This window comes from Nicotiana tabacum, chromosome 15, assembly GCF_000715075.1.
Source record: "Nicotiana tabacum cultivar K326 chromosome 15, ASM71507v2, whole genome shotgun sequence".
NCBI lineage: Eukaryota > Viridiplantae > Streptophyta > Magnoliopsida > Solanales > Solanaceae > Nicotiana > Nicotiana tabacum.
This window is the reverse complement of record NC_134094.1, coordinates 127338905-127351015: the sequence shown is the minus strand read 5'-3', so window position 1 is coordinate 127351015 and position 12111 is coordinate 127338905.

Below are 12111 nucleotides of genomic sequence, written 5' to 3'. Positions count from 1 at the left end.
AATACAGAAGTCAATATCTCTGTCGGGTGGTATCCCCGGCAAATATGCAGGAAATACATCTGGAAACTCACGGACAATTGTAACTGAATCCATTGAAGGAACATCCGCACTACAATCGCGAATATGAGCCAAATAAGCTAGACAACCCTTCTCGACCATACGACGAGCCTTCACATAAGAGATAACCTTGCTGGTGGAATGGCCAAGAGTCCCTTTCCATTTTATTCGGGGTAACTCCGACATAGCTAAGGTCACCGTTTTGGCGTGACAATCCAATATAGCATGATAAGGTGACAGCCAATTCATACCCAAGATGGCATCAAAATCTATCATGTCAAGAAGTAGAAGATCCACGCTAGTCTCAAAACTCCTAATAGTAACTACACATGAACGATATAAATGATCTACCACAATAGAATCTCCTACCGGCGTGGACACACACACAGAAGCACTTAGAGAATCACGAGGTACATCCAGATAATAGAGTCATTAACTGAATCCATTGAAGGAACATCCGCACTACAATCGCGAATATGAGCCAAATAAGCTAGACAACCCTTCTCGACCATACGACGAGCCTTCACATAAGAGATAACCTTGCTGGTGGAATGGCCAAGAGTCCCTTTCTATTTTATTCGGGGTAACTCCGACATAGCTAAGGTCACCATTTTGGCGTGACAATCCAATATAGCATGATAAGGTGACAGCCAATTCATACTCAGTTAATAGAGTCATTAACTGAATCCATTGAAGGAACATCCGCACTACAATCGCGAATATGAGCCAAATAAGCTAGACAACCCTTCTCGACCATACGGCGAGCCTTCACATAAGAGATAACGTTGCTGGTGGAATGGCCAAGAGTCCCTTTCCATTTTATTCGGGGTAACTCCGACATAGCTAAGGTCACCGTTTTGGCGTGACAATCCAATATAGCATGATAAGGTGACAGCCAATTCATACCCAAGATGGCATCAAAATCTATCATGTCAAGAAGTAGAAGATCCATGCTAGTCTCAAAACTCCTAATAGTAACTACACATGAACGATAGAAATGATCTACCACAATAGAATTTCCTACCGGTGTGGACACACACACAGAAGCACTTAGAGAATCACGGGGTACATCCAGATATGAAGCAAATTAGGAGGATATATAGGAATAAGTAGATCCTGGATCAAATAGAACTGAAGCATCTCTATGGAAAACTGGAACAATACCTGTGATCACGGTATCGGATGACTCGGCCTCAAGCCTAGCTGGAAAAGCATAAAATCGGGGCTAGGCCCCACCACTCTGAACCACATCTCTAGGACGGCCTCTAACTGGTTGACCTCCACCTCTAATGGCCTAACCTCCACCTCTAGCTGCCTGACCCCTGCCTCTAGTTAGCTGAGCAAGCGGTGAAGCAACCGGTGCCGGAATGATGGCACGAGAATCCTGCCGTGTTGCTCGACAACCTAGGGCAATACCTCCTGATGTGACCAATGTTCCCACACTCATAACACCCATCCTGCTTCCATGGTTGCTAAAGTTGTAGCTGACCCAAACGGGCCGGATAACCACTGTAGTGACTCTGGAGTGGTGCTGCTATGATACCACTTTTGTCACGACCCAAACCGATGGGCCATGACGAGTGCCCGAGTCCTACCTGTCGAACACCCCTAAGTATGCGTCTAAGATATAAACATGAATTAAGGGTAGGTCATGAATAATATCTGTCAATAAACTGTTGAATTACGTGAATAACATATGTGAGGAAAACATGTCCAAAAGACATATATACATATATATGAGCGTAATACAGTAGGGCAGGACGACAAGGCTACTATGGACAACTACATATCCAAGACTGGAAGCCGACAAGGCCATATATTACCCAACTATACATGACTGTCTACAGACCTCTAATAGAGTGTAAAACTGTATAAAGGATGGGACTGGGCCTCGTCATACCCATATGTATACAAAATTATCGTACCAAAACTCGAAGAAGCTTCGGATCAAATGGAGCACACCAACTCTTGCTGATCAAGGATCCTAAGAAGGGGGACCGTTAGCCTGTCTACCTACACCTGCGGGAATGAAACACAGGCCCCAGAAAATAGGGGCATCAATACGAATAATGTACTGAGTATGTAAGGCATGAAAATCAATACATAAAGACATAGATGAAACATGGAGTAAAGAATTCCACTTGAAGTCTAAATAAGTTTGTGAATCCTGAAACATTTATAATGTAATGCACGTGCGTATAAATGTCGTATCATGCATAGGTATAGGTGTACATAACATCATCAAGTCTCTGAGGGCATCCCGTCATATCATCTCGGCCACTGTGGGAAAAATCATCAACATATACCAGTTGATCTGGTGGTGGTGCGTATATAACACCGTAACCTTTTTCCATATCCTATATACATATAATATACTCATATATAACGTCATCTGGTCATGGGTCAATGTACATGTATAAATGAATGAAATATATAAGAAATATGTTAATAAGATTTCTTTGAATGTCATAAGATCAATATACCTTTCGGATAACTTTATCAACTACGTATTTTTCTGAGATCCATGAACAGAAGATATAATAATATTTCACACGGGGAATCAAGAACATAAGCACCCCTACCCTAGTACTTCTAGGAATAGAGTCATTAATGAAAGCTGTGCATTTACTCGTTTCGTTTGTATCGTATGAATCATGCCAAAAAAAGAATAAGGGATAGCCTTAACATACCTGAGCCGATTCCCTTAACAATCCCTCTAACACACGTCTTTTGTGAAAAATACGTAACGGTGGACCGGAGTAGGGAAAAATTCGTATGATATTCTTGAGAAAGATTATACCGTGCTCTCTTGGAATTGAATCTCATGTTGTTGTAGTGTTATGAAATTTCATATGAATTCATTTGGGAATTCATCCGTTACTTAGCACATACACCCCTTAAAGATGTAGGAAGATGTCTTAAAATTTTAGGTTGTGGGCCCCACTTTCTTTTGATGATTTAGCCACATAATCCTCTAAGTGTGCTACCTTATTAAATGAACTTAAGAGTCACATTTATCTAAGGTCCTTGGCTGCCACGTTGATGTTCATTAGGCTTATCCAAAGATCTTAATTAATTAGCTAATCCCCACTCAAATCAATAATTACCTAATTATCCACATAATTAAGAATTATCTCAAATTTCTTAAAATACTACTCACTTTTAACACACTTTATGCACCTTGCTATCATGGTCATGTGGTACCTTGTATGGCACTAGCCATAAATATCAGGTATAATAGCTCAGACCGTATTTTATCCCAAATTGACAACCTTCAACGAAACTCATTTTCTTTGATTCGTTTACCCTTTAACCTTCACGACACTTACTTATCGCCTATTATAAATAGCATAAATGCTTATAACCTCAAAAATAATCTCATACCCGAGTCTACATCGATTAACTTACGATAACTCCCCGATATCTCTATAAATTTTGGCAGATTCACCTTTGTAACAGTACTACTATCAAACCTTCCTGTAGAAAACTCAATAATTCAATGCCACATAGGACCACAATCATCAATAACGACAATGGCCTCACACGACCAATGATAATAACTAACACAAGAATCCATACACGTACCTTAAGGCTATGATGTCTCAGTCGGGTCTTTCTTTGGAAGAGGAAACAAATGAGGATATCAGGACTTCATGTCTTCTTCAGCTTCCCAATACATTTATTCCACATTATTGTTTCTTCAAAGTACTTTCACCGAAGCTACTTCTTTAGTCCTCAATTTTCGAACCTGTCTATCTAGTATAGCAATGGGAGTTTCCTCATATGATAGCTGCTCTGTGACTTGAACATCGTCAACTGACATGACTCTAGAAGGATCTTCGATGCATTTACGAAGCATAGACACATGAATGACTAGATGTACAGGCTCCAAGTCAGAAGGCAAGTCTAACTCATATGCTACCTTTCCTACCTTGCGTATGATCTTATATGGTCCAATGTACCGAGGGTGAAGTTTTCCTTTCTTACCGAACCTCATAATGCCTTTCATCGGTGATACCTTTAGGAATACCCAATCGTCAACTTGAAACTCTAAGTCTCGTCATCGATTATCCGCATAAGACATCTGACGGCTTTGAGCTGTTAATAACCTTCCTTGTATAAGTTTAAACTTTTCGATTTCTTGTTGTACCAACTCTGGTCCTACTAACTTTAGGAATAACCAACTCTTGTTGTACCTACACTTCCATCCGTAAAGAGCTTCATATGGAGCCATCTGAATACTGGAATGATAGCTATTATTATACGCAAACTCAATAAGCGGAAGATGATCATCCCAACTACCCTTAAAGTCTATCACACAGGCCCGTAACATATCCTCAAGTGTATGAATAGTACGCTCAGTCTGTCCATCTGTCTGGGGATGAAATGTTGTACTAAGACTTAACTGAGTCCCCAATCCTTTTTGGAAGGACCTCCAGAAATTAGCTGTAAACTGCGATCCTCTATCCGAGATAATAGATATAGGGACACCATGAAGTCGTACTATCTCCTTAATGTAAAGCCTTGCATAATCATCTGTGGAATATGTAGTCCTAATGGGCAGAAAAGGGGTTGATTTTGTAAGTCTATCAACAATAACCCATATAGAATAGAACTTACACTGGGTACGAGGTAAGCCTACAATGAAATCCATATTGATTACTTCCCACTTCCAAGTCGGAATCTCTATAGCCTACAATAATCCACCGGGTTTTTGATGCTCAATCTTAACCTGCTGATAGTTAGGGCACTGAGAAACAAACTCTGCTATATCCTTTTTCATTTCGTCCCACCAATATATTTCTATGATATAATGATACATCTTTGTTTCTCCTGGATGGATAGAATAACAAGAATAGTGAGTTTCTCCTATAACCTGCCGATGCAGCCCTGCAACATTAGGGACACATAATCATCCTCGATATCTGAGGACCCCATCTTCTGTAATCTCAAATGGTGTCTTCTTCTTCTGAGGGGTTGTATCCCTATAATGAGCTAACACAAGATCCTCGTACTGACATTCCTTCACTTCAGTCACTAAAGATGATGTTGTCGTGTCCTGAATGATAATTCTAGTATCACCTGAGTCCAGTAACCGAACTCCAAGACTAGCTAGCTGATGAATGTCATGAGCTATCCCACTCTTATCTGGTTGTAATTATGACATGCTACCCATAGATCTACGGCTGAGGGCATCAGCTACTACATTCGCCTTCCCTGTATGGTATAAAATATCAACGTCATAGTCTTTCAGTAGCTCCAACCATCTCCATTGGCATAAAGTCAATTCCTTTTGCTTGAAGATATACTGAAGGCTCTTATGATCTGTATAGAAATCAACATGAATGCCATACAAGTAGTGCCTCCACATCTTTAGTGCATGAATCACCGCGGCTAACTCTAAATCATGGGTTGGGTAATTCTTCTCGTGCTTTCTTAATTGTCTAGATGCATAAGCTATAACCTTACCATGCTGCATCAGTACACAACCCAATCCAGTGCTCGAAGCGTCACAATAGATAACATAACCATCGGTCCCCTCTGGGAGCGTTAGAATCGGTGCTGAAGTTAATCCATCCTTCAATGCCTGGAAACTACGTTTGCAAGCATCAGTCCATTAACACTTAGCTCCCTTATGAGTCAACTTTGTCAATAGTGCTGAAAGGGAAGAACATCCCTCTACGAATCTCCTATAATAACCTACCAAACCGAGGAAGCTACGAACCTTCGTCGGGGTCGTAGGTCTAGGCCAAGTCTTTACTGCCTCGATATTTTGTGTATGAACCCGGATACCTTCACCTGAAATAATATGCCCAAGGAAAGCTACAAAATTTATCCAGAATTCACATTTAGAGAATTTTGCATACAACTTCCCTTTTTGTAGAACTTTGAGAACAGTACGCAAATGATCTGCATGCTCAGTATCTAAACGAGAATACACCAATATATCATCGACAAATACAATCACAAACAAATCTAGAAAGGGTATGAACACATGGTTCATCAAGTCCATGAATACCGCTAGGGCATTGGTCAAACTGAATGACATAACACAAAACTCAAAATGCCTATATCTGGTCCTGAATGGTGTCTTCGGAATATCTTTCTCCTTAACCCTTACCTGATGGTACTCAGACCTCAAGTCTATCTTTGAGAAACACTTCGCACCTTGCAATTGATCAAATAAATCATCAATCCTCGGGAGCGGGTAGTTATTCTTGATCGTCACCTTATTCAACTATCTATAATCAATACACATCCGCAAGGAACCATCTTTCTTCCTCACAAATAACACAGGTGCTCCCCACAGTGATGTACTAGGCCTGATAAAGCCTTTTTCAAGCAAGTTCCTTAGTTGTTCCTTCAACTCTCTCAGTTCTGCGGGTGCCAATCTATAGGGAGGAATAGATATTGGCTGAGTATCTGGTAATAGGTCAATAGCAAACTCAATTGCTCGCTCTAGCGGAAGACCCGGAAGCTCATCGGGAAACTCATTAACCACAGGGATAGAATGAATGGTTGGTGACTCTACTTTCACATCCTGAACTCGAACTAAGTGATAAATATAGCCCTTTCCGATCATCTTCCTTGCCTTGAGATAGGAAATAAATCTGCCTCTCGGCGATGCCGTATTACATTTCTAATCCAAACCATGCTCCCCTGGAAATTGGAATCGGACCATCTTTGATCTACAATCAACGTTGGCATTATAAGAAGCCAACCTATGCATACCCATTATAACATCAAATTCTACAATATCTAACTCAATTAGGTCTGCTACTGTAGATCGACTATGACTACTACTATACAACCTCTATATACCTGCCTAGCTATCACTAGATCCCCAACAGGTGTGGACACCTCAAAAGGTTTAACCAACTCAGGTTTTATTCCAAACACACTAGCAACCAACGGAGTAACATATGATAATGTGGAACCTGGGTCAATAAGTGCAAATACATCATATGAGGAGACTGATAATATACCTGTAACAACATCAGGTGAAGACGCATGATCTTGTCGACCTGCTAATGCATAAATGTTGTTCTGAGGACCGCTCGAGCTAGATGCTCCACCTCTACCTCTACCACGACCGATTGGTGCTTATGAACCTTGCCTAGGGGGACGTACTAATAATGACAAACTAGCTACAGATCCCACCAGCTGAACTATGCTCGTATCACCTCTCGTTGGACAATCCCTCATAACGTGGCTTGGATAACCACAAGTATAACAAACACCCAACCCCATAGGGCACTACCCGGCATGCTGCTTACCACATTGAGCACATCGTGACTCACACCTATACTGAGAACTTGAGGCATTGGAATTCTGACTAGGCCCTAAATATGTAGGACGATCAAATCTCTTACCGGCAAACTGAGGGGGTGCGCTAGCCGATGGCTGGGCTGGATACCTCGGGTATTGTTGTCTCTGACCACCTCGAAACTCACCAGAAGGACTCGAAGATCTAGCTCTCTTACTCTGGCCCCTATAATGCTCACGATCGGCCCTCTGCTTTTGCTTACACTCCTCTACACCCTGAGCGTATGCCTGAATACAAGAAATATTCATGCCTGGCTGAAGTAAGACTGACATACAGTCGTTAAGCAGGTGCGACTCCAACCCCGTCACGAACCGGCGAACCCGATCCTCCATCTTAGATACAATAGTGGGAGCATACCTAGCCAACGAATCAAACTAAAGACTGTACTCCCGAACACTCATGTTACCCTGCTGAAGGGTCAAGAACCTATCAATTCTGGCCCGTCTAAGCTCTTGTGGAAGATAATGACGAAGAAAAGCCTCTGTAAACTCCTGCCATATTATTGGAGGGGCATCCTTACCTCTGGACAACTCCCAAGACTCATACCAATTAACTGCAATATTTTGAAGTCTATAGGAAGCTAGCTCAACTGACTCAGTCGCAGTGGCCTTCATTACCCTCAACGTTCTCTGCATCCTATCGATAAATACCTGAGGGTCTTCGTTTGGATCTGCTCCAGTGAATACCGGAGGGTCCACATTAATGAAATCATGAACCATCACACTAATGGCCCTATCTGCATGACCAATACCTCCCTCCTGACGTCGAGCCTGTGCGGCTACTAATCGAGTTAATAGCTGAATAGCCTCTCTCATCTTCTAACCCGGTGCACTTGGCTGAGGAGCTGGACATATAGGGGCGGGCGCTGGAGCTGGTGCCCCTCGAAGCTCCTCTGGAGAGGGCAGGGTATGTGAAGTCTGAGATGGAATCTCACTATGAGACTCTCCCCGGGCCCTGGTAACTCGTGGTGCTTGACTAGTATTCTTATCAGCCACGGACATGCCCTTTTGGGCAGCTGTAGCCTTCTTATTCATCGCTGAAAACATAATATATCGTTAGGGAAATGAATCCTTATATCGCACGATCTAAGATAAGAAAGGAGGATAACATCTTATATGTCATGTAGCCTCCTATTTATAAATGTGGTGCACAACACACTCATAAATAAGACTCTACTAGACACGGTCTGTAGACAACCCTAGGACAGAACTGCTCTAATACCACTTTTTTCACGACCCAAACCGATGGGCCATGGCGAGTGCCCGAGTCCTACCTGTCGAACACCCCTAAGCATGCGTTTAAGATATAAACATGAATTAAGGGTAGGTCATGAATAACATCTGTCAATAAACTGCTGAATTACGTGAATGACATACGTGAGGAAAAACATGTCCAAAAGATAAATATACATATATATAAGCAGAATACGGTAGGGCAAGCTAGCAAGGCTACTATGGACAACTACATATCCAAGATTGGAAGTTGACAAGGCCACATACTGCCCAACTGTACATATTTGTCTACAGACCTCTAATAGAGTGTACAACTGTACAAAGGATGGGACTGGACCCCGTCATACCCATATGTATTGTCACGACCCAAAATCCGTTAAAGGTCGTGATGGTGCCGGACACCACTGTCAGGCAAGCCAACGCTAAATAGTTAATTAAATTCTCATTTTTTATATTTTTGAAACCGTAAATTTACTTCAATTTAACTAGTAAAAGATGAATTTACATAATAGATAACAATGTTTCCAAATTTCAATACTGAACATCCCAGAACCCGGTGTCACAAGTGCATGAGCATTTTCTAGTAATTTAAAATAAAATACAATAACTGTCCAGAATACAAATTTTGGAAAGGAGAATTATAAATACCCCTGAAGAAGACTCTACTGGCTGCGGATCGTAGTATAGAGTGCAGCTCACCTAAGTCCCCGTAATAACCACGCCTCTGTGCCCACAAGGCCACTAGTCATAAATGTACCTGCACAAAAATGTGCAACAACTGTAGTATGAGTACGTAAATCAACGCGTACCCAGTAAGTATCCCGCCTAACCTCGAAGAAGTAGTGACGAGGGGTTGACTCGGACACTTACTATGGGCTATAATTAATATACCAATGATATGATTAAGCATGGATCATGTAGAATGGCTGTAAGCCCGATATCACGAAGTAAGTAAACAATTCTTTTGTTAACAAGAAGTTTTCCCAAATTCATTTTCATCATTTTAACAGTTTATATCTGAGGATAATGAGGCAATATCAATTATTATAATTTCCGAAGCAATTAATACAGTCATGCGCAAGTCATGCCGAGATCGTACGGCCCGATCCAACAATAAAAATAAACTGTGCACTGCCGACGGTCGAACGACGTTAACCATAGATGCATCTATTACCCCGCTCGCGAATCATACCCGCGACGCTATCAAATGTAAACTTAAGGAATTACCCCGCTCGTGAATCATACATGCGACGCAGTCAAATATACATTTAACATTTAAATCATATTTCTTTCTTGATTCTTTTCAAAATAATGGAAATTCAACTTGAAACTTTTTAAGGAAATTACCCCGCTCGCGAATCATACATGCGACGTGGTTACACATAGATTTCTTAAGATATAATAATATTCCTCAATTCTTTTCAAAATTATGAAGTTCAAATAAAATCTTTTAAATCTTAAATTCTTCAAATTTCCATTCTTTCAAGACAATTATTACTCTACCTCAATCTTGCTTCTTCTCAAGGCAAACAATAACATAAATCGTCAGCAATGTCAACAAGGCATGATGTAAACCTAGACTACACGGTTATAGGCATAACTAATAGCTACGTACGGACTCCCGTCACCTCGTGCGTACGTATCCCCCACAATTAGAAGCATATATTAATTTATTTTACCTATGAGGTTAATTCCCTCTTATAAGGTTAGAAAGGAGACTTACCTCGCTTCGAAGTTCAATAACTGGCTTCCGAGCCCTTCCAACAACTTCAATCGATGCACCACGCTCCAAAACTAGCCAATAATTATGCAAACCGATTAATATATACTCTAATACTCAATATAATCCAATTTATAACAATTTCTAACCACAATCGAAAAGTCGGTAAAATAACCCTCGGAGCCCACGTGCCCGGATTCCAAAAATATTCGAAGATAAACTTTACCCATAACCTCACGAACTCAAATATATAGTTTATTCTCAATTCCATGCCCAACTTCGTGGTCAAACTCCAAAAATACCAAATTCTAGGTCTTCTACCAAAACCCCCACAATTTATACTAATTTCCATGTTTAAATCCTTATACAAACCATGTATTTAACTTATAATAAGTGGGAATCACTTACCCTCGCATTGATGACATAGAATGAGCTCCAAACTCGCTCCAAGACCCGTTCTCATAGAGAAAATGGGGTGAAAATGGGCCAAGCCCTCGTTTTTAAAGAACACACTGCCCAGCCCCGACATTCGCACCTGTGGTCAAGTAGCCGCACCTTCCGCTTTTGCGCCTTCTTCCACTCCTGCGAGGCATGTTTCGCTTCTGTGCTTGCGTAGATGCGGCCAAAATCTCCGCACCTGTGGTCCTTCACCTAGCTGGCCTGCTCCGCATCTACGACTCCAAATGTCGCTTCTGCGCCCTCCGCACTTGCGGCCAAAACCTCGCAGGTGCGGATACACCATATATCAGCTGCCTCAACTCTTGTTCAAATTCCAAATTCGATCCGTTAACCACCCGGAATCGACCCGGGGCCCTCGGGACCTCAACCAATTATACAACACGTCCAAAAACACATTACAAACTTAGGCGAGCCTTTAAATCACATCGAACAATATCTAAACTATGAATCACCCTCCAATTCAAACTCAATGAACTTTAGAACTTCAAACGTTTACATTCGATGCCGAAACCTATAAAATCACGTCCGATTGACCTCAAATTTTGCACAAAAGTCACATTCAACATTACGGACCTACTCTAACTTCCGGAATTGGAATCTGACCCAATGTCAAAAAGTCCACTCCCGGTCAAACTCTCCAAAAACCTTCAAATTTCTAACTTTCACCAAATGACCCTGAAATGACCTACGGACCTCCAAATCCACTTCCGGACGTGCTCCCAATACCAAAATCATCATACGAAGCTATTCCCAGACCCGAATCCCAAACATACGTTGATAACATTGAAATGCACTTCAACTCAAATTAATGAAATTCTTCCAAAATGCCAACTTCCATAATATGCGCCGAAATGCTCCCGGATCCTCCAAAACCCGATCTGAATATACGCCCAAGTCTAAAATCATCGTACAAACTCGTTGGAACCTTCAAATCCCGATTCCGAGGTCATTTACTCAAAAATCAAACCTTAGTCACTTTTTCCAACTTAAAGCTTCCGAAATGAGAATTTTCTTTCCAAATTAACGTCGAACCTCCCAAAATTACATTCCGACCATGCATACAAGTCGTAATACCTGAAGTGAGGCTGCTCAGGGCCTCAAACTATCGAACGTTGTGCTAGAGCTCAAAACGACCGATCGGGTCATTGCATTCTCTCCCACTTGAAATCGTTGTTCAATACCTCGTGCACCTACCCATGCTACCGCAACTCAGTTGAGCACACTAGCTCGAGCTAATCTGAAGATTTTCCATTTTACTTAACCAAATAGGCCTTAGAGCTCTATTCCAACTCCCGAAATTCTCTACCAGGCCTGCT